Source organism: Leptonychotes weddellii, chromosome 7, assembly GCF_054177405.1.
Source record: "Leptonychotes weddellii isolate Sample4059 chromosome 7, ASM5417740v2, whole genome shotgun sequence".
Classification (NCBI taxonomy): domain Eukaryota; kingdom Metazoa; phylum Chordata; class Mammalia; order Carnivora; family Phocidae; genus Leptonychotes; species Leptonychotes weddellii.
This window is the reverse complement of record NC_138375.1, coordinates 17,710,853-17,735,387: the sequence shown is the minus strand read 5'-3', so window position 1 is coordinate 17,735,387 and position 24,535 is coordinate 17,710,853. Positions and strand designations below refer to the sequence as shown.

At 35.5% G+C, this 24,535-nt stretch overlaps 1 protein-coding gene across 3 annotated transcripts in view; it reads left to right on the top strand.

Annotated features, from left to right (window-relative positions):
- Window positions 1-7,778: 7,778 nt before the first annotated feature.
- The window catches only part of LOC102732812 (cadherin-10), a 163,379-nt gene continuing 146,622 nt past the window's right edge, over window positions 7,779-24,535 (top strand). For all 3 annotated transcript variants that reach the window (XM_081825929.1, XM_081825930.1, XM_081825928.1), the window contains exon 1: window positions 7,779-8,156. The gene's annotated coding sequence lies outside the window, so the exon portion shown is untranslated. The remainder of the gene's footprint in view (window positions 8,157-24,535) is intronic.

The following is a 24,535-nucleotide window of genomic DNA, read 5'->3' as shown; positions in this document are numbered from 1 at the left end:
ACTGCCAAAATGAAAACCAAAACTAACATTCATCAGAGTTGTAATATTATTGTATTTTGAAATCTTGAGAGTAACTACTTCTACATTCATGACACACTTGGCAAAATTCCCTTCTTTCTTCCCCTTCATTTACTTTCATGTATCACTTGTCTTCATTTCTGTCTCTCTCATTAGATGGTTAAATCCTTATTTAGCCAGGACCATGGTTATAGCTCTCCTCCACAATTTCATAAATAGCATATGTTTTGCAGTGATTCTGCATATATATACATATATATGTGTGTGTGTTAAAAATAAGTGATTGCATAAACAAATCTCTTATTTGTACACCATGAGTTTTAAGTCAGGGTTTCTTTCCTTTCTAGATTGCTTTAAAGCAGTTGCAACCCAGGGATTCTCAAATTTTACCTCTCAGAATCACCTGAAGACATTTGAAAACACAGAATGCTGACCACTCACATTGTTTAGAACTGACCCTCTGACTTAGTAGGTCTGAGAATCGGCATTTGTAACAAAGTCCCAGGTGATGCTATCATTGATCTGTAGACTGCATTTTGAGAACCACTGTTACAGACAATAAAGAAAAAAAATATTCAGTGACACTGCTAGAGCACAGTACGGCAGACTTCGTCCAAGGAGGCCATTGTGATTTGTGTAGGGACCACTGCAATTGGGTCTTACAGTGGGAAAGAGAGATTCAATTCTGAACAACGTGGGAATTTATAGCCAAGGAGCATGTGGGCATCAGTGGATGGAAAATTACTAAGAGGAAACATCAGGCCTAAGGCGGGTGCAGGAGGGGATTTCTGGCTAATGTGACCTAACAGGATTCTTGTTGAAGGCAGAAAACAGTGATTGGATATCATCTCAGGGGTGGTGGAACATGAAGAACCTGATGAAAAATTGAGGATGATCAGATATTGTTCATAGCTCATTATATAAAAGGTAGGGTTCCCTATGCTTGGTGTCCCTCAGTTATGATGCAGAGACCTCATGTACAACATCCACCTGAGTCCGTCGCAGGCATTGTTCAAATGAGATGTGGGAGACAAAGGAAATTGACACAAATATGACAACCATGCTGCCTTCTATAACTTTTGTCTCTGACTTAGAAGTCGCATATATTTGCTGAGTATCCATGATGATGGCAAGCTAATTTGATACCTTATAAGTAGGTTGAAATACCACAAAATTAAGTATTGACCAATAATAAGGGAAAGAAAGGAAGAGGAATGAAATGATATTTTAAGAAAAATATAAATAAAACAATTGATATGATGTGTCTAATCTTTTTATAATAATTTATTTAAAAATGTTGCCTTTTTTTTTAAAGATTTTATTTATTTGAGAGAGAGAATGAGAGAGAGACAGCATGAAAGGGAGGAGGGTCAGAGGGAGAAGCAGACTCCCCGCTGAGCAGGGAGCCCGATGCGGAACTCGATCCCAGGACTCCAGGATCATGACCTGAGCCGAAGGCAGTTGCTTAACCAACTGAGCCACCCAGGCGCCCAAAATATTGCCTTTTCTTAAAAAGATTCTAAGAAATCTTAGAATTTTTTTCAGTGATCTTATTAATTAAAATGCTGCTTGTACCACTCAGACCTAGTCTTTGCATTAACAATACAACTTAAAATATAAAATTAAAGATTATAGTTTTAGGGGCACCTGGGTGGCTCAGTCAGTTAACCATCCGACGATTTCGGTTCAGGTCATGATCTCAGGGTCATGAGATCGAGCACCCAACCCAGTCAGGTTCTGCACTGGGCATGGAGCCTGCTTAGGATTCTCTCTCCCCCTCTCCATCTGCCCCTCCCCTGCTTGAAATCTCTCTCTCTCTCTCTCTTTCTCAAAAAAAAAAAAAAAGATTATATTTTTGTTCATTAAATGCAATTGCAGACACATTACACTTATGATTTATTGTTTGCCACTATTTTTTTTATTTGAAAGATTTTTCTTTCATTCACTTTTTTAGGCATAAACTGAAATCACAACCTGAGAATGGAAAATTCATTTCTGATTACTTTCACTTCACCAATATTTCAAAATTTAAAATAGGCCACTAACCTTATTCTAGTATGGATGCAAGCAATCAGATTAAGAATTTACTTTTCAATCAACATGAGAAGTATTCAATCTGGTTTTTTTTTTTTCTGTCTTGCTAAGAAGATGCCATTCAATTTACTTGTAAATCTTTTCATATGTAACCCAAAATTTTTACATTAAAAATAGAAGGAAAAAAAATCAAGCAATGTGATTCCGGTTTGATCTAAGAAAATAAGGAGAAAACCAGCCCTGACTTTTATACCTAAAGTACACAGAACACATGGCTTAAAAAGGGGAAGGGGCAGGAAGACCAAAGTAATTTAAGATCAAATGTTCTTTCATTAACGTTTGATTGTTTTTCAAAATAATTACATTTTTGAAAACATAACTGGCTGTTTGATACTTTAACTTTTCCCTGGCTCAATCCTCCCTCTTCCCACTTCCAAGTAACATGATCTAAGAAATGCTGAAATATGATTAAATAGTAGCAATAACAGAAGTTACTTCTGTTACTGTTACAAGCAGAAGTCTCAGTAACAGTAACTTGCAGATAATAGAAACCACTCAACACTTTAGGTGATAATAATAATAGTAATAATAATAATTGCATTTTTAATCTAGATGGTAGTACACATGAACAGCAAGAGAAGGACCAAGCGATTCGTAAGTGTACTTCCAGCCCCAGAATCACACATCCCTTGCTGCCCAATACCACCACCTCAGATAAAGGTGACTACAGAACCATGCTCCCTCCATGGTGTCTGAATCAATGTCTTCCACCTTCTCTTTCTCCTTATTTGACTCAATTTCTAATTTAAGGATCATGAGGACATCTGAGAAACAACATATGAATCACTCCCCACCCCCACCCTGAACACTCACTGCCAGGGGAATGTAATTTTTAGTTTTCCAGACTTACAGTCCATAAGGCAGACTGGAAGGAAAGTAGGAAAAAAAATGTGTCAAAAAACGACGCAAAATTATTTTTCCCCCAATGTATTTGTGGAGGAGGAAGCAGTGTAGACAATCTTTACATTCATCTCATAGCCATAGAGAGAGAACTAGGTTTGATTAATTTCCTGTGATAGTGGAAATTGATATTATTTCTAATACCAGTAGAAGGAACCCAGGAAAGGGTGGCTGAAAAGCTATTGATTTTAACAAGTATGTAGCTCTTTAGTAAGTGACACCTTAAAAATTGACATTCATTGTTTAGCAACAGCATGACAACTTTTAGACATATAATTCCACACAAAATAGATGGTTGTTTTATTTAACTGGTTTTAACAAAATTACAAAATTGAGTATTTCATGCTTGCTGAAGGGGGTCAGCCTTCAGAGAGTCCCATTATTATAATGACAGAACGCTCTTCAATTTCTTGAGTGTTTTATGATTAGAGTAAGGTGTCTTCTGTGCAATTTCTCATTTAGTTTTAAAAGTATAGAAATACGGGCACCTGGATGGCTCAGTTGGTTAAGAGTCTGACTCTTGATTTCAGCTTAGGTCATGATCTCAGTGTTGTGAGATAAAGCCCTGCATGGAGCTCCACATTGGGCATGGAGCCTGCTTAAGATTCTCCCTCTCCCTCTGCCCCTCCCCACCCCTGACAAAAATCTTAAAAAGAAAGTATAGAAATACATTTTTTTCAAGTTTTCATCAGCTTTTGTTTTCTTACAATGGACATGTGACCTCTCCTTACAATGAAGGACACTTATGAGCCATGAATCATTCATCCCATTCATACAGACCTTACTATCTGTTTTCCTGACTTTTTGAGGGCTACCATTTTTTTTTAAAGATTTTATTTATTTATTTGAGAGAGAGAGAATGAGAGACAGAGAGCACGAGAGGGAGGAGGGTCAGAGGGAGAAGCAGACTCCCCACCGAGCAGGGAGCCCAATGCGGGACTCCATCCCGGGACTCCAGGATCATGACCTGAGCCAAAGGCAGTCGCTTAACCAACTGAGCCACCCAGGCGCCCTGAGGGCTACCATTTTTAACATTGGTGACTATAAGAGTTTTATCTAATTCACAGGACTAGTTTACATAATATTTCTAGAAAAAAACACAAAAGAAATAGAGAAATTAGCAGAATTCCAAGTTAACCCATTTACAGAGTGAAAAAAAAAGTAATTGAAAAATTATATCATTTAATAAAACAGAACTCCTTATCAAAGGTTTTAATTTTTAGGTAATGCTCTGTTCTGTATTTTAATTTTTATTACTAAAGCTTATATTCAATAAGATAGCATATGAGGCTCTATTTTAAAAGGAGTGCATTAAGGAAAATAGGATGAGGTTTTTTTTTAAGATTTTATTTATTTATTTGACAGAGAGAGAGATAGCGAGAGCAGAAACACAAGCAGGGGTTGTGGGAGAGGGAGAAGCAGGTTTCCTGCTGAGCAGGGAGCCCGATGTGGGGCTCGATCCCAGGACCCTGGGATCATGACCTGAGCCAAAGGCAGACGCTTCAAGACTGAACCACCCAGGCACCCCCAAAATGGGATAAGTTTTAATCCATTCATTGTTTGAATGCTCTCTCTGTTTCTCATATCTTTATCTCCTGAACTTTGGAATACATAGATGTTTTATCATTTACTAAATATATTACCTGATCCTAAAACAAAATGCAGTAACAGGCAAAACCACTGTTTCATATTTTAAAATATTATTACAATCATTTTGCACAGATACCATTCTCCAATATCATGACAAATTTTAATTTTAGACAAGAATAACATTTTGTTTTTTTCTCTAAAATACCAGAAAATGTACTACTATATGATACATTGATATGACAGCACTGCCATTATTTGTATCCAATTCGGTTATCTCCTCCTCTAATAGTATCAATGACCTTAGCTGGGCAAATGGCTTTCCAAAAAAAATACTATTTCCAAGTCTTTCTCACAACCAATTTGTGACCAAGTATCTAGTTTCCAGCCAATGAAATCATGGAAGAATCCAGGGGCACCTGGGTGGCTCAGATGGTTAAGCGTCTGCCTTCAGCTCAGGTCATGATCTCAGGGCCCAGGGATCGAGCCCCACATCGGGCTCCCTGCTTGGCGGGGAGCCTGCTTCTCCCTCTCCCTCTACTGTTCTCCCTGCTTGTGCTCTCTCGCTCTCTCTGTCAAATAAATAAATAAAATCTTTAAAAAAAAAAAAAAAGATCATAGAAGAATCCAATGGAAGGGAGCATCCTTTTCTTCTTCTTCTTTTTTTTTTTTTAAGATTTTATTCATTTATTCATGACAGACAGAGAGAGAGAGAGGCAGAGGGAGAAGCAGGCTCCCAAGGAGCAGGGAGCCCGATGCGGGACTCGATCCCGGGACCCCGGGATCATGACCTGAGCCGAAGGCAGACGCTTAACCATCTGAGCCACCCAGGTGCCCTTCTTCTTCATTTTATTCCTCTTTCTAAAAAGCAAATGTGGTGGTGACCTCTCTTGAATCATATGTATGAGTTCAAGTCCTTAAGAATATTTAAGCATGAAGACAGAAGAAACCTGAGTTTCTGATGACTACCCAGAGCACCGCAATGATATCAAGTCAGCAATTTATGTAAGAGAAGAACAAACTTCTATCTTGTTAAGAAGCATAATATTATTTTAGGAATTTTTCATCACATCATGTATTTTCATGAATAAAATAGCATTTCACATCTGATCTCAGCCTTTGGTTATTTTATTTATTTATTTTTTAAAGATTTTATTTATTTATTTGACAGAGAGATAGAGTGAGAGCACAAGTAGTCAGAGAGGCAGGCAGAGGGAGAGGGAGAAACAGACTCCACTGAGCAGGGAGCCCGACATGGGGCTCGATCCCAGGACCCTGGGATCATGACCTGAGCCGAAGGCAGCCGCTTAACCAGCTGAGCCACCCAGGCGCCCCATCCTTTGGTTATTTTCTAAACTAGATCCATTTAAATGTAATCCAAACAACTCCTCACATCATGCAGCCATTTATTCTGAAACTAACAACAAATGTATAAAATAGTTAATCTAATAAGAGGCCGGCATATGTGTGCACACCAGCACCCCTGCATTTAATCAAACACTGTATAACATATGGAGAATATGATATTCTATAATTTTTCTTGACAACCAACTTTAATATGTCCATGGCAGTAGTATATCAAATACACACGTATATTAATGTATATTAACAAATACATTGCAGGAGAAAAATGGAATATTTATTTACATATTTATTTTATTTTTACCTGACTCTAAAGTTGAGGCACTCTGTTGAAAACAAAAACAAAACAAAACAAACAAAAAACTATGCGTAAGCAATCCAGAGATGAGTTTTAGAATTCTAGCTCTATTGACACACACATTACAGTTTTCCAGATTTTTGTGCCCTCATCTGTGAAATCAAGAGTTTCAAAAAGTCTCTTTCTGCTCTATCATTTTGTTGAGCAGAAATATTTGCTATTTTAAAATACAAAACTAGTTGGGAACATGGGTCATATAATAACATTTGGTATAATAAAACTTTTTTGAAGTCTAATTTAATATCTTCCTCCCCGTCTCTGTTCCCCCCAGATTTTCTTTCCTTTCTCATTATGCTGACTGTATAAAGGAGCTACTGATGTTGCAATAACCAAATATGTGCCTAGGAGGTGATATGACATCTCAGAAACAGTACTAAACTGGAATTATAAATATATGTAAGTATGTATGTTAGACTTATATAAACATATTTACTATAAATATAAATATAAAATATCAACTCATTACAGTTTTAACTCTATCACTAGTTAGCTCTGTCACCTTAGGCAAGTCATTTAACATTTTTCAGCAGTATTATCTATTCTTATGAGAGTCATCGCTAGACAAGATTATCTTCATAATCCTTCCTCCAGCTTTAAAATTATTTTATAATATATTATTATATCATAGTATGTGTAAAAAAATTATTTACTTTAAAGAGAAATCTACATGTAGCCAGAAAAATATAAAGGTGTTCATTATTTTGTGGAGCTATACTGACATCCTTTGGTAAGGTTTTGACTGAATACATCTTAATGTAGAGATAGATGAATAGAGAGATGGACAATTAGATAGTTAATAAATAGAATCGCCCAGATGTATTTACATCTACCTCCATACACATTTGGGCATGAAACTCAAATTTCTGAGAAAAAAAAAAGATAAAAGGAAAAAAAAAAAAAAGGAGATTGTGGCAAGTCCAAAGTCTAAATATTTTAATAGCATTAACTGCATACTTAAATTATGAATAAAATATTTTATCTATAGAATATAAAAATGCAAAGCATATAAGATTAAGGAGACAAGGCTGCCTCACAGACATTCCAGAACGGTCAGTAAGGTATGTTCTCGTATGACAGTAAGTAATAAAAATAAGGTATTTGGAGAATCAAAAAAGAAAGTTCACTGCACGCAAAAATAAACAAAAGTCGTAAACCTCCACCAAAAATCACTCTGGTAACGCATCAGATCTGTTGCAACGTGACCTGGCACTCCGTTAATACTTGTATTTCAGTAGTCTGGTGGAAGGATGGTGCAGGAATATATATGTCAGAAGAAGTATCTATTAAAGAATTGCAAGCAGCAGTCCTCTTCCTGAGATTGCGTTACGGACGCAGCCGGATTAGATTGGGCTGATTACCTTAGCCTCGAAACAGAGAGTCTTTCTGCCCTGCGGGGGAGGGGAAGCCTTTCATCCACAGCCCTCGCCTCAGATGCGCCCTCCCCTCGCATTCACTTGCAAATAGCTGTGTGCTCGCAAAAGCCAGCACTTCCCCAGTCTCTAACCTTCCCAGGGCGAGTGCTGCCGCTCTATCAGCGGAACCTTTCTCTCCCTGTGAGGAAGGGCTTTTTTCCCCTCCTCTCTCTCTCTCTTTTTTTTCCCCCTTAATCAGAAGCCCTGAATGAAAGCCAATCAGAGAGAGCTCGCCCCCGTGTTCTTCGGTTCCCTGCCGTCCAGAGTTGAAAGTGATGCTGAGAGAAAGCTTGAGTTAGATTGAAGTAGCATCATTGATAGAAAATAACAGCCGAAAACAAACAAAAAGGGGACATAGTGACAATTTCTCCAGGGTGATTTTGGCTGGAACCAACTTCGGTTATCCAGAAGCTGATAAAAGAAAGGTAGGAAGACTTCATCCCTCTCCCCCACTCCTCCTTTTTTTTTTTTTTTTTCCCTAACCCCCTTAAGGTCTTTTATTTTCTTTCCTTGGGGGTGGGGAAATGTTTGTTTTTAAGTTGTATTTAGCAATTATTTTCTAATAATTATCTTTAACACATGAGAAATCAATAAGCATAAAACTATATTAGATTCTAGAAACAACTGCTTTAAATATCTATAAGAGGTAATGTAAAACTAGATAAATTGTATATTATGTTCCACAGTGGGTCTTGATATTAGAGTTTGTGAATTCATTCACTCTGAACAAATGCTACAAATGTATCATGGAGTGTAATTTGTCATGCTTATACTTGTTCGTCTTTATTTTAAAAATCAGTTGAAGAGATAACCTTGTTGCTGTGAACTCTAACATCATCTAACATTACTTTGCATTCCATATGAATGGATTCACTCTGCACTTATTCATAGTCGTAGTTCATTGTACGTTCAATATAAAGAGAAATGACAGGCGGAAGACAGATCCCTTGAAACTGTCAATGGTCACTAAGCATCTACATAAATAAAATAGATTGACATTCATCAGAAATAGAAGAGGCATAATTCCTACATTCACATTTTGTATCTGAGTCAGAAGTGAGAGGGGAAAGGGGAAGAAGGGAGACTAAATGCATGTAGTCAGCAGTTGCAGCATTTATTGTCTCTGCTGCAATAAAATCCATATTTTATGTGGTGTTAAATTAATGCAGCACATTGCAAGTCTAAATGCTTGTCCCCAACAAGTAACAACTGATAGCACTGTTAAGTATGGGCAAAAGCAGTAGTCCGAAAGTGTTTTTATGTCGCTACAATAGAAACCTACCATCTCCTTATCATTAAAAAGAGGAGGGGGGGTCTACAGGTGCAATCAAAGAAAAACATCATTTTAAAACTGCCCTATTATCTTTGCTTCATAACAGCCCCCACCCCAGAAATCTCTTTCCTATAATAGTGGTTCTTCATTCTAGTGAAAGCTTCTGTTATCTAAAACTGTACATCCATTACTCTCAGTTGTTCAGAGATGCATTATTTCTTCTTCTTTTTTCTTAAAGGATCGATATTAAAAATCATCTGTTCCTCCGATGCTGACAACTGTTATACTTCAATGCATATGTTAGTAGACTTTCTCCCTCCACACCATCCCCCTCTCTATCCTTCTTTAAAATGTGGCTACAAGAGCTTCTCTGTGGTGAATAACACTTGGCAAGAGTGTGCTCATTTTTTAGGTCTGGTATGGTGAAGATTTTTAATTAGTAGAACTTTCATGAAAACATTATGTCATTGACAAGAGCTCTAGGTTCATTTTTAGTTAAAGTGATGAAGAAAAAAGGAAGAGGTTGTATCATAGAGAAATAAGTAAATAAGTTGCATAGATCATCTACCTCGTCCCCATTCCCTGGGGTGTAGTAAATGAGGCACATATGTATTCAGTGTGTGATGCATAAGGAAATAGTAATTCATGGGGTGGGGGGAGGACACAAATATAAGCAGAATGTGTCTGTGTTTTAGGAACCTGTCAAATACAAATCCATGCTGATGATAAAAACATAAAGAAATGCTTCTTTCATTTGCTTTCACTTTTTTTCAGCTGTTATTAAAGTATGAGTCAATGTCTGTTTTCATGAAATCAGATACTTTTTTGGTCAAATACTTGCTGCTAACAAATGACTTTCCTGGTGAATGTATATATTCCCTGACTCCAATCAAAGAATAGAATTCCATACACTTATATGTCTTGCGGGGGGAAAAAGCCAGGAAAATAAGAAAGCAACATATAATGTGTATGGCATCCACATGCATATGTATGTTTGTGAGGTCAGTGGTTAAATTCCGTGGTACCTGATCAGTGGTTCAGGTGATATTCCTAGATGTTGATAAAAACTAGCTATTTGGTGATACAAGTACTAGACAGGTATTCAATTTAATATTACACTGTTAGATTTTTTACTACACTGAGATTTTCCTTAAAAAAGAAAAAAAAGGATAGAAAATTAATTTTCTATCTAGGGAGATATATATTTCTGGCACAGTATTAAGAAAGTAGTGTGATCTGAAAGAGGTATGATTTTTTTTTCTTGTTGAAAAAGAGTATATTTGAAACTGAAAGGTTAATTCCCAAATATATGAACCCTGTTCAGACTCTAGGATTCATTTCATGATCTTCACTTAATTTCCCATATGAATAAATAACTGAGGCAGAATATATATTATCTAGGGGATTTTTGGACATATGACTTATTTCCTATGTTTCTTAACCTACTTTGCAGCGAGTGATAACACTGTGTCCTCCTGGAATATGTCATTTTTATACCAAATCATTCCGCTAGGCTGCAGCACACGAACAGCATTAACTCCAATGATGCTGATTCAGCAGCAAAGTGAGCCATGTTTTTGTTAAGTGTTATTATCAGTAAGAGTGTTGCATAGTAAGCAATTAATACAAATCATGGATATAAACCCAGCTATCTCTAGTCTAGCCCTTGGGTTTTAAAAGTATTGGCCATAATGCATTGTTATTTTGACTACGCAAATTGCATTCTAATACTATTACCACATTAGAAGTGTTTATAAAATACTGACAAAAGAGTAACAAAGTATGAGCAGAGAAATACAAATATTATTTATACCAACCATAAGTAATTTTATGCAGCTATTTGACCTCCAAACTTCAGGTCTATGTTTGAAAACTCTTCTTTGATTAACCTAAAATATTATCTGGTTAGGGTTTCCGAAAAGTCACTTTACTAACCATATTATATTTAGCAGTCATGTCTGAAATAGGATGAAGTTAAAAACCCAGTAGCAAGAATGGAGCCCTCATTCCTGTTAGGCTTATACTGAGCAATGGTGATATTGATGAAGCATTGTACTAAGTATATATGGTCCCTCTTACGAATATTTTGAAAAGAAAATCAGAGCCCAAGAAATATCATCATGAACACATATTTGAGAAATGAAAGCAAACATAGCAAAATATATTTTCCCTTTCTTGACACTTTGTTCAGACCAATGAGTTCACTGAGAAAATTTTCTTTTGTCATAATTAAAATAATTTGAAATATGCAGGTAGAAAGAAATCTCCTATATTTGAACATTTTAAAATCTGCCCTCTTTTTTTCTAGTTGAAGCATTTGGATTATGTCCACAGAGCACTAATATAACATTCCCTGCTTTTATCTCTAATAAGTCCAACACTCAAAATTACAGATCTTTTTCATGCATGAGAACGAGAAAATTTCAATCAACAAGGAGTGCCTGTTTTCTGAGATAACAATATCAGCTCAGGGTCACCTCTCTTCTCTTCTTCCTTTCTTGCTATACAGCAGCCTCACTTCACTTGACATTTTAGTATGAGACGTGAAGCCCTTTCAAATCCAGTTGTGTTGTCTTTCGTAAGGATATCTAAAGCATGAGGCCATTTTCGCCTTTGCCATACCTCCTTTGTCACTGCTCACTTCAACTAACTCAAGAGGCAAACATTGTAAGAAAGCATCTATCACATTAAAGTTGTAGATTGCTGGGAATGCATTATCCTTAATGTTATCTTAACATTGATTGTTAAATAATCTGACAGTTTCATAAAAATTGTCTCAAAAAATAACTTTCACTTAACTCTTTACTATCAGTGCAACTTTTTGCAAAAAAAAAAAAAGTAACTTGATTTTTTAAAGAATAAAGATGCTTTGTTTTCACAAATGTCTTTATATTTTTATCCCATTTCTCTCTTGCAGTGCATGTGATGGTCTATCCTCTATATTACTAAGAGACATTTGTTAAACATTACCACATTGGTGGTGGATTTAAAGAAAGGGGATACTAGAAATTGAGTAAGAGTGAATAAAATAAAATTACATTTTACCCCATTTTAAGAAATCAAATGTAGCATTCCTTGAAAATAATGACTGTCTTTGGGAGTTGAAATGCCTTCATATAAAAATCCCTTGTAGTAGAGGGATGTAGTAGAGAGTTTGTCAGTGACATTATAAAGCACTTTACTAAGCCATGTGATCTCTGTATGCTCCCCCCTTCTTTTAGAAAGCAGCCTTTATTCTCCATACTCTACATGATGCACAAATATATAAAGTTAAGTAACATTTTGACTTCAAGACAGAATTAAGCAATAGGCTATAAGGTATAATACAATGTTGCTTCACAACAAGGGATTCAGCTTTAAATGACATGTCTAAGCACTTCAGAGCCCTGCTGATGCTCAGAAATTTTGCAGTGCACACACTCTCTCTCTCTCATCCCCCCTCCTCCCCTTTCCCCTTCTCTCTGTCCCTCTCCCTCCCTCCCTTGTCCCCTCCTTCATTTATGGCAATTACCAAGGTCCTTGAATGAGTGTTCCATGTGCTTTTAAAAAATACTACCTTATATGAAATAATATTTCTGTAAATCCTGTGATTTTTATAGCCAGTATTCTATCATTGTCACATTATATATTTGATTTATTACATTACTAGCATAAAGTGTTATATATAGCATATAGCATAAAGTGTATGACAGTTCAGTTGGCTGATTCATGTCCTTTAAAACGAAAGCAATTCTTTTAGATGTCCTAACACCTAGGCTTTTAAGGAATTGAAATTGGCACCAATGTAGTTTACTGCACTAGCAAGCCAAGTATGGGAAATTCAGCATTTATTAATGAACTTCTCCAAAGTATCAGAATGTAGAATGCATAGACATTAGTTATTATATTCAGTACATCAGTTTATTGATTGGGAATCTTTGTTGATTTACTGTAACAGAAGATATTGAAATAGTTTGACAGTCTTGGTTTTAAAAATAAGTTAAACATAAATTGCACTTTCCAGGAAGCAGTCTTTCATTAGACATGTTGATTCTTCTTTGTTGCATGATACAAATATTGCCAATTTGTAATGTAAGAATGTAAACTGATATATAATGAGCAAGTGTCTATTGTAGATATTGTAAAGAACTAGCATTGCTCCTTCTCATTTTCAGTAGAAAATTTGAGAAACGTAAACTGTAACCATAATCAAGTTAAGCAGAATGTATGGGAAATTAAAGTAATCAATAAACTGAATAGAGTAAATGTTTTAACTTGGGTTATTCTGGCAATTCTCTGCAATGTTGATGCAGGACTTATAAATACAAGAATCAAAGTTGAAATTTGACATAGTTATATGAATAGATCAAAGGCAATCAATATATTTGCCTAGGTTATTGAGTAAATTTTTTGCATAATGCTAATATAAATTTTTAAAATGTGACTGATTCTCTTTTTGTATGTAACTCTACTCCCAATAAAACCAAGTTAAATCAACTCCATTTGAAAACCGTGGTAACTTCTGGGATCTCTAAAAGTAATGCATGTTTCCATAATTCTTGAATCAGACTTTAAATTTAGATAAAGCACATAATATTTCTGGATAATTTAACTTACAAGCATTGGTTTTAAATTAATAGTGTTTCATTTAGGTAGATTTGAAAATATTTGTACTATCTGAGAGACTTTACTGATTTTGTGTTTACCATGTAAATCTAAATGTAGAATATATTTATTATTTTATTTAAAATATTTGCTTTAAATAAATTACAATATTAAAATTTTACTACCTCTAACTCATTGGTTAAATCTATTGCTGATAAAATAAATAATATGAATTACATATACTTTTAATACCAACAGTATAGTATTTATTTGCTTTATCAATTACATAAAGAAAAGGAAAGAAACCATTGGAATAAAATATGTCGACTTATTTAATCAAATAAACAAAAATTGAGTACACAATGACTAACAATTAGCCTACTCAAGTATAAAATTTTCTTCTTTTCTTTCTTTTTTTTCTTTTTGGACTTCTTCCTAAATAATGGTAAGTTGGGGGTTCTTATTGCTCTGTAGTCTTGAGCAGTATTTTGTCATTAGAGTGACTTTTTGAAGTTTAGTCTCTGGAGAGAGAAAACCACTAATATGCACATTTATTCTGTCTACATCTAGCTTCCTAAATTTGAGTACAGTGCCCCCCTGCATCCACAGTTTTGCTTTCCACAGCTTCAGTTACCCACAGTCAACTGTCATCTAAAAGCAGATTATCCTCTGTCTGACATATCCTCACAAGGTCACTAGTAGCCTAATGCTATGACACAGTGCTGACGTCATTCACCACATGGGCATCTTACCACCTAGAAGAAGGATGAGTACAGATATTTTGAGAGGGAGAGACCACATTCATGTAACTTTTACTATAGTATATTGTTATAATTGTCCTATTTTATTATTCAGTGTTAATCTCTTACTGTGCCTATATAAATTGGAATTTATCACAAATATGTATGTATCAGAAAAAACAGAGTATGTGTAGCGTTTGGTACCGTCTGCAGTTTCAGCCATCCACTGGGGATCTTGGAAAGTATTCCCAGCAGGTGAAGGGGGACTGCTGTAAAAGCCTTTGCCCATAATTAAAAACCTATGGAAAGTCTTATTTCTTGATCAATTCCTTCACCAAGGCTTCAGCTGTTCTTTTGGAGATTTGTTCAACATTACATCTTAAATACAAGCATGTACCTCGACTTTTTCTTCGTGAGTGTGTGTGTGTGTGTGTAATATGTATACATATATTATGTGTGTATATGTATACGTATGTGTATGCATACATATATTACACACATATATGTACATATACATACACATATACACACACATATATGTGTGTACTATATATATATATTCCTTCTGAAATAAAGAGTGGAGATTTTCTATAGCATTTCTCTATGAAACAAAGGAGGGGGTTTTTTTGGGTTTTTTTCCTACTGACATAAAACTTTTTGGATGGATGCAAGTAAAAAAATGAGAACTCTCCATGTTGTCTAAGAATCTCTTCGGTTCTGGCTATTATGCCTTTTAAAATATATGCCCAAATTTTCCGCATTTAATATCTAGGTAATTCTACATTTTGAAAATTAATCAGTTCACTTTATTTTATAGGTAGGGTCTGGATCAAACCCATTTCTGGGCAAGTCCAAGATTTAAAAAAAAAGTGTCGATGAGAAGAGCCTTGTCCTTTGTAGAAGCAAACTAAGATGTCCCATATAAACCATCATCCTCAAAAAATCCTTATGGGAATTATCAATTTTTAATAGTGGCAACAGGCTAAGCACTATGATAATGTAAAATTCACAATCATTAATTTAACTGTCTTTGGTCTTAGGCTATCATATTCTTTTGCATGTTATATTTTTCATTTTCATTTTACTTTATAAATTTAAATAATTTCCTAGAATCTAAACAATAACTTACTCAATTTTCCCTCAGCTTCTAATTGATTTTATTCATTTTGGAGGAAGTTTCTATGAGCCAGTCCCTTAGTGCCACATCCAGAGATATAAAGATTAACCCAATGCTAATTTTGTACTTGAGGAGAGGTGGTTCTAATGTAAGATATTCACAATAAATATTCACAATAAATATATTCACAGTAAATATTACATGAGTTATAATAGAAATATTAGGCAGTTGTTTTAAATGTTTCAATTTTCATAGAAGAGCAGTGAATTAGGTACCAGATTGTCATTTAGGCAGTCACCCATTTCTCCACCTAACACAAAATCTTCAGTTTTAATTTTCTATTCTTTAAACTACTAAAGAAACCTCTCAGTATCTTGTTTAATTCATTCATTCTTTCATTCCTCCATTTGGCACATACACTTTAAGTGCCTACCATAAGCCAGACACCACAAGCATCCAGAGATACACACATGGAGAGAGAGAGAAAAACCAAACCAAACCAAACAAGACGTCTGCTACAGTGAGGCATGAGATGAATAATCGCATGATTTGTTATTATTGCCCAGTTTTGATTAGAAGGATGAGTACTACATACTTTTAAAATGAATGATATGGGGCTCCTATTTTTTGAAAAATTGTATTCAAAACCACATGATATCTTTCAAGAAAATGTCAGAATGCATTAGATTAGTTTCAAGAAACATTTTTCTGTACCCTCAGATTCATTCAGCGGACTCCTGAAAGTGGATTCTGAATTGGTGCTTCAATTAGGAGCCACCATCTTGGTTGGTGATCTATGTTATACTTCACATTTACAGTAGCCAATTGTCATCTTGCATCAAGGACTCAAATTTGAGACTAATATGCCCATCCCAGACAAGAAGCCTAATAAAATGATATATCTGAAGATCAAGTAGACACCCAAATTCTATTGCTAAAAATTGTTAACAGAAGCTCTCATATCCCCTCAAGTAATTAAAATATTCACTGCCAGAGAAGCCATTGAGTTTGAAACTTGGTCACTCTGTGAAAAAGTTTTTCTGATATGATATTCTGTTTTTGTGAGGACACCTGATGAAGGTCATGTTTAATAGGGAGACCACATAGTGATAAGGCTACATGCCAGAAGCACTGAGATTGTCTTTCTTGGAATAATAAGATTGGCAAGATTGCCTTTCCTAGAATTTCTTTGATGAATAAAAGCATGGACTGTGGCACCAAGCTGTCTGGCTTCAAATCCTGTCACTTACTATATATTTAATATTTAATATTCCTGATAGGTTTTCATCTGTAAAATGAGGTGAATAATTGTACTTACATAATAGTCAATTGTTATGATTTTTAAAAATTATACATGTAAAATACAATCCCTGAAAATAGGTGTTCTAGTGCTACATATTATTGTGACCTATTATTTTTACTGGTATTCTTATTACTATATATAAATTCATGTGATCTATGCTTTTTTTTTTGAAAAATTTTTTTAGAGATTTTATTTATTTGAGAGAGAGGAGGCGGGGAGAGAGAGCAGGAATGAGGGTGGGAGGGGCAGAAGGAGAGGGAGAAGCAGACTCCCAGCTGAGCAGGGAGCCTGATGCGGGGCTCCATCCCAGGAGGACCCTGGGGTCACGACCTGAGCCAAAAGCAGACACTTAACGCACTGAGCCACCCAGGTGCTTCTAGTCTATGCTTTTTAAAATTAGTATCGAAAGCACTTATTTTAAAGCATAGCATACAATATGACTTGGGTTACCACTTTTTCAAAGTTTTTGAAAGTTTTAACTTATCTCATATAATAATAATTGTGTGCTTGAGTTGAAATGAAAATCCTTGGTGTTTTAAGTCAGATTCTGCCACTAATTCTACTGATAACATCATAAACTCTTTATTCCAATTTTTTTTTATTTGTGAAATGGAAGCTGTTAGGTTCATTCCCTAATGATTGTGAAAATGTTGGTTGCATAAAGAGATAAGGTAACCTGAAAACTTAAATTACATTCTCAGAATCACATATAGTAATTGCATGGACTAGGGAATTAATGGATATGAATTTTGAAAATGGTGTTAAGGACCCAAAAAGGGGACAGAGGAGGGAGAAAGCATTAGAAAGATAAAGACTTACAGTTGTGAGTTCCATAAGCCACATAAACTCATTCAGGTGAAACAACCATTTCTGAATACACTGCAGTAATAGTTCTTTTCACAGATTCTCCTTCTTGAGGTCAGAGTAATGAGAATTAGAACAAGAATGATGAACAGAAGCAGTGCATTACAGAAATAATCCCATTAAAGTTTGGATACCCATAGATCTCAAGAGTAATTCTGCAGTCTATATTACAAGCTGAAAGGTCAGTGGACTACCGCTTTCTTAGATGAGGTTCCAGAAACTGTCTGATGAAGACATAGAGTCTGCAGCAAAATGTGAAAATTTTAACGGGTTTTATTTAGATAATTCTTTCTTTTCATCCTTCATATTTAAGGTGATATGAAAATCAACTTAAAATCACTTTTTTTTTCTTCCTGTCTTGGGGCTCTATATGGTAATTTAAAAAGCATCTGAAATGAATTTTATGGGTTACAAAAATAAACCAGAACATTAAGGTCATAAAATATATATTTCTGTGAGTCCACAAATATCTTCCATTTTAAAACTTCATTTTTAAAATCTAACATTATATCACAGTTTTCATTTTTTTAAGGTTTCTTTATAACCTGGGACTAATTAATATACTTATTTTAGAAGTTTACATGTTGAAAGAATATACTTAGTACTTTATTATCCAACCACATATGAAGGAGAGGTGAGTCATCATAGAGACTATAAAACCTAGCCAACAGATGTAATTTTCTGAACATGATAATCTTCATTTTTTGTCATAGCTATAGATTTATATTTATTATATATTTATTTTACTTATTTAATCAAATTCACTGTCTTCTTATGTCATCTTTATTAAATGCTGTGATTATTTAATAGCATTCATTTTTTTCCCCTGACTTCATTATATTTGGCTAAGTGATTTAATTTTATGGCTGATTAAGATGTCTAACTTAAAATATGTTAATGTTATACATTTTAGTTTACTAGATTTTCTCAAAGTATGTACTTTTAGAATTAAGCCTTCCAAAGATTAAAAATTAGACCAGCTTCCTCTTCAATTTTAAAATTCTTTATGCTAGAGAAAAATTCATTAACTTGCAGGTATTTTCATTTAGTTGGAAATCAAGTGAAAATCAAATTGTACAAAATTAGATGAGAAATTAATTATAAAACCCAAACAAAAGGGATGTTGTCGAATAATTAACTATGCAGGCTAAATAATCATTTCCCTTCAAAATCCTTCAAATTCTTCAAGGTTTTCAACAATTTGATGTGTTGTTTTGAATAGCTGCATTTTAAAATACTATAAATTTTACTTCAAAAATTAATTAGAAAGTTGAAATGAGTTTATATTTCTGAAGTATTGTCCCATTTATAGGGTAAATTATTGCTGATATTTCTGGTAAAATTCTATTCACCGCTTAAGAGGTAAAATAATATACTTAGGTCTTTGGAGCCACCTTGTGGCCATATCATAGTATATTAAGGAATGCTCTGGTTTCAGATTCTTTTCCAACTAAACATTGCCTTGGAAACACTGAAACTGATGTGAACTTAAGGGTTATGACATAGCATTAAAAATGGATCCTTTTAGATGAATCCAACTTAATTTTTACATGTACATGTGAGGTTATAAAAATATTGTTTTGTAAAAATCTAAACAAGATATTTTAAACATTTTTGAAGCAAGATATAATTTTTAACCTAAAATATATTCTGTTGTGTAGCTGCAGATCTACTCGAATGACTCCTTAAATGTTTAACTTTCTCAAGCAAAATTTCTTCCAACATCTTCTGGTGTGCAACATAAAGAAATCAGAGACTGCATTATTGCAAAACTTAAATGTAAATATGCAGACTGCATGAAAAGCAAACATGATTGCTACTGAATGTGCTTTTCAATTGAGCTCATTGGAAGTTTAGGGAGACAAATTTGTTTGCTTTCATTTTCCTTAAATACTAGAATAATTTGTACTTTGTGTGTCATAATGTAACCTCCAAACGTCAATCCTTTTTTACTTTTTTTTTTTTTATAACCTAATAACAAACTTGGATGAGAGCAGGACCCATAGTTACTGTTTCTCTTATTTACAAGGTAATACCTACACTTAAAAACAGAACAATACAATTATTTTCCAGAAACTAGAAATAAGCACTTCTAGATTTTAAAATCTGGAACGGTCATCACTTACACGGTCTTACTCCTCATTGTTTACTTTATTCTCTACAGGTAAAAATAAAGAAATTTGATTAGAATAAATTTTCTTCACACATTGCCTATAGCAAAATATGAGAAAAAAATTTTCCTTTGATTTATTTCTATGTTTAGAACTATATCTATAGTTACCTCTATTTCTCTATTTATCTGTCTCTCTGGGCACATTTATGTTACCATCCTGAAGTAACAGTGTTCATCATCATCATCTTCATCATCATCATCATCATCATCACCACCTGACTAGACTTCAATTCCAAGACTGGTTGTGGGATAGCATATTCACATTTACAGCCCACAGTGTGAACAGTTCCTGAATTGTCTGTCTTTGGGTCACTGGGATGATTAACTTTAATTAAAAGAATAGAGCTCAATGAGAACTGAAGACAAACTCATAAAATTACAAAAAAAAATCTTATGACGGTTATCTCTATGTTACATCTTTTTTTTTAAAAGATTTTATTTATTTATTTGACAGAGAGAGAGAGAGCGAGAGCAGGAGCACAAGCAGGGGAGTGGGAGAGGGAGAAGCAGGCTTCCCGCCGAGCAGGGTGCCCGATGCGGGGCTCGATCCTGGGACCCTGGGATCATGACCTGAGCCGAAGGCAGACGCTTAACGACTGAGGCACCCAGACGCCCCTCTATGTTACATCTTAAAGCCATACGGTGTCCATCTTTATAGAGCAAATCATTTTCTCTCTCTATTTTGAACATGCCAGGTTGCCTCTTAATGTAAATCAAGTGGTCAGGGCATGTCATTTCTCATGCACAACCCAATAATCTGACTGAAAACAAAGATTACTTTGCTTCCCATTAAGCTATATTCCCTCTGTCAACAAAAGTGCTTCTATTCTAAGAGATATTACTATTGATTTGCTTTTATTCCTAAAAGACTGCTAGGGTTTGTTTTTTTTCTGTGCAATGCCGCACACTGTGTTATTTCAGATAAACATATGAAGTATTTATTCCAACTCCAAAAGGGAGACAGAAATTGAAATGTTGTGTTTAAGAGTTTAGAAATGTTTAAAATTTAAGTTAAAACTTTTGATCGTGTCATATTCACATTTAGTGCTCTTGATTTGGGCAAAGTTTTTTTGCAGAATGGATAGTAAATGGATAATCATAAATATGGAGAGAGACCTATAAAAACACCTGCCCTGGTGGTAAAAAACCAAGAAACAACCCAAACCACTTTGAGTTAAAAATTTCTAGTTCCTTCTTAATTTTATTTTATTTTATTTATTTATTTATTTTTAAAGATTTTATTTATTTATTTGACAGACACAGCGAGAGAGGGAACACAAGCAGGGGGAGTGGGAGAGGGAGAAGCAGGCTTCCTGCAGAGCAGGGAGCCCAATGCGGGGCTCGATCCCAGGACCCTGGGATCATGACTTGAGCCGAAGGCAGACGCTTAACGACTGAGCCACCCAGGTGCCCTCCTTCTTAATTTTAGTGTAAAACATAGCATACCTACTTAGCCTAGATAATTTAGCCTCAAGTGATAAGAGAGATGTCCATCATTAACCATTGTTCCTAAGACCATATTTAAACATTTTATCATTTTTACTTAGGGCTAAAAATAATTGTAAATCTTAACTCTCCCCGCAGTATGATTATTTGATTAATCTTTTTAATTCTAACTCTATAAAAATTATAAAATTCATCCTTTTTCTGAGTCCAAATCAATGCTACAGAAGAGGTTCAAATTACATCTTTCCTTCTCAGTTCAACCATATATTTTTTAGAGCTTTTAATATGTTTTATGGAGTTTGCTAGGAACTTGGGAAACAGTTATGGATAATTTGGTCCTTTCCTCAGTGAGATGAAATTATAGTAGAAGAAAGCAATATTTAAAGTTAAATACAGGGGTGACTGGGTGATGCTTTTGGTTAAGCATCACACTCTTCATTTCAGCTCAGGTTGTGATCTCAGGGTCCTGAGATAGAGCCCTCATGTTGGGTTCTGCACTCAGGGTGGAGTCTGCTTAAGACTCTCTCTCCCGGGCACGTGGGTGGTTCAGTTGGTTAAGCGACTGGGATCGAGTCCCACATCAGGCAATTTAATCATAGAGGAGATGAAGGGGAACTTGAAAGGTGTTATTTCATTAATATCATTCATTATTTAATTGGTTATTAAAGGTGAAACTAATGAAATAAGAGACATGAGTATGTGTAGATCCAAACGTCCTACGTGATTTCTCTCTCCCTGTTCTAATCGTTCTTAAAATACATTTTTCTTAATTCATTTTTCTTATAATTATTCAGTTACTATTACTGATTTTTCATTATGAAGAAGGCAATAAATTGGGTACCAAGATGTGATGGAAAATAAGTAATATTCAAACTTTCTAACCTCAAATGCCTTCTGGAGGCAACTTTAACAAATATATATTTAAAGAAAGAAAAAATATTATTGATTCTATAGAAAACCATTTACCAACTGTAAGGACATTGAAGTCTAGCTCAAGACAAAAGCTGTTAGAGGCCCTGGCAGTCTGTCTGTCCATCCTTCCCTCCCTCTGTCCAGGACCCCTGGCCCAGTAGCACAAACAGGAGGCTGGGGTCCGGGAGGGTCCACGCTCCCCTAGGGCCTCTCCTCCCTCTCTCTCTCTCTCCTAACTTCTCTGCGTCTGAAGAACTCGAAGGATGTGCCTTGCTTGCTGCTGGGCTGTGTCCTCCACACCGCGGAGCTAGTGGGGAGGGCTCCCTGCTCTCCCAGGGTGCTGGTGGGAGGTGCGCCTGGGCTTTGGGGGAGCTGTGCGTGCAACGTGGGCACACCAGCCGGGTGACGGCGGTGGGTGCAGGGCGTGCATGCCAGGCTGCGTGTGGCCCGTGTGAGGGGGTGCCTGACCCTCCCTCCCCAGGGCCCTCCCCCATCCAAATTCTCGCGGACGCTTCTTTTTTTTTTTTAAAGATTTTATTTATTTGAGAGAGAGAGAATGAGAGAGAGCGAGCACATGAGAAGGGGGAGGGTCAGAGGGAGAAGCAGATTCCCTGCCGAGCAGGGAGCCCGATGCGGGACTCGATCCCGGGACTCCAGGATCATGACCTGAGCCGAAGGCAGTCCTTTAACCAACTGAGCCACCCAGGTGCCCCCACTATCTCTTCTTTAACCAAAGGCAATTTTCTCTTTTAGAGGCACGAACTCTAAAGCAGTTTTTTTCTCAAATTGATTGATTATCTTATTCACTTAATATGCAAAACTGACCCCATCCCAGACCTACTGCATTGGAATTTTTGGACTTACGGTATGGCCTTTCATATTTTAAAATTCTTGCTGGATGATTTGAGCGTGCACACCAGATAAATAATTGTAACTAGAAAACACTGTGTTATTTTTATGTCTGAGCCTATAGACGGATGACAAAATTAAAAGGGAAAGTTTCATAAATACTTTGAAAATAACAAGTATTTTTTTTCTTGAAACTAACCACATTGAAGGGGATATTACTCATTTTGAAATATACACATTTTTATTTGATTATTTTTAATTGATTATTGCTTTATAGCCATTTATTGTTTTAAGAACCTATACTGAGATAAATATAATAGAAAAAGTAAGAGACATAGTATGTTATTTAGAAACAAAGTAGCACAGGCAATACTTGGTGGTATATAATTAAGCACTAAAATGACTCTAAACCGCTAAGTATTAGGAATCATTACTATAATTTCGAAAGTTGAAGTAATGGGGGAGATGGATTTGTTATTTGACCTCTGCCTGGAGGATGTATAGAATGTATGCAAAAGGCAGTCATTTCACAATTTTTATCACTGTGAACTAAAAACAGGACTGAATATGGAAAATTGGTTGGTTGCTAAGGAACAAAGCTGGGTTTATGCTGAGAATACTGTATGTATGAAGAAACTTGCAAACAAGGGGTTCAGACATGATTAAAAAGTTCACAAAAGATGTACTATTTTAAATCTCTTTTAAAAAAGGTGTTGTTTTATCCCAAATTCATTAGGACAAATAAGGTTGAAAAAATAATCAACCATTATTCTTGGCATTTTAAATGACTCAAATGGTGGTGTTGATATCAACTGAGTGCTTCAAAGTCAACCAGCAAGCGTGCCGATGGAATTATGCTAATAAATAGTATGTCTTGATCTATCTTCCCATTCTCCATCACTAGCAGTTTTCTTGTATGTGCTCTTGAACACATGTATGCTCTGAGTCACGACGTGATGTCTGAGATTTTCCTCCACTCCATACATGGTTCCTTATGGCTTGATCGCTGTTTAGCACATTCTACCACTAATAGAAGTATAATTTTCTCTAGTCTATGTGTGCTGATGGGATCTGGTGTTCCAAAGCTATTAAAACTAGTGATAGTGACAGTAATGAGTTAGCATCTTTGATGTGTCAGATAGCTTCTGACAATCAATTAAAAAATAAATAAAAATGTGTATATTTCAAAATGAGTAATATCCCCAGCTTGCATTCCCACCAACAGTGTAGGAGGGTTCCCCTTTCTCCGCATCCCCACCAACATCTGTCATTTCCTGACTTGTTAATTTTAGCCATTCTGACTGGTATGAGGTGGTATCTCACTGAGGTTTTGATTTGGATTTCCCTGATGCCGAGCAATGTTGAGCACTTTTTCATGTGTCTGTTGGCCATTTGGATGTCTTCTTTGGAAAAATGTCTGTTCATGTCTTCTGCCCATTTCTTGATTGGATTCTTTGTTCTTTGGGTGTTGAGTTTGATGAGTTCTTTATAGATTTTGGATACTAGCCCTTTATCTGATATGTCATTTGCAAATATCTTCTCC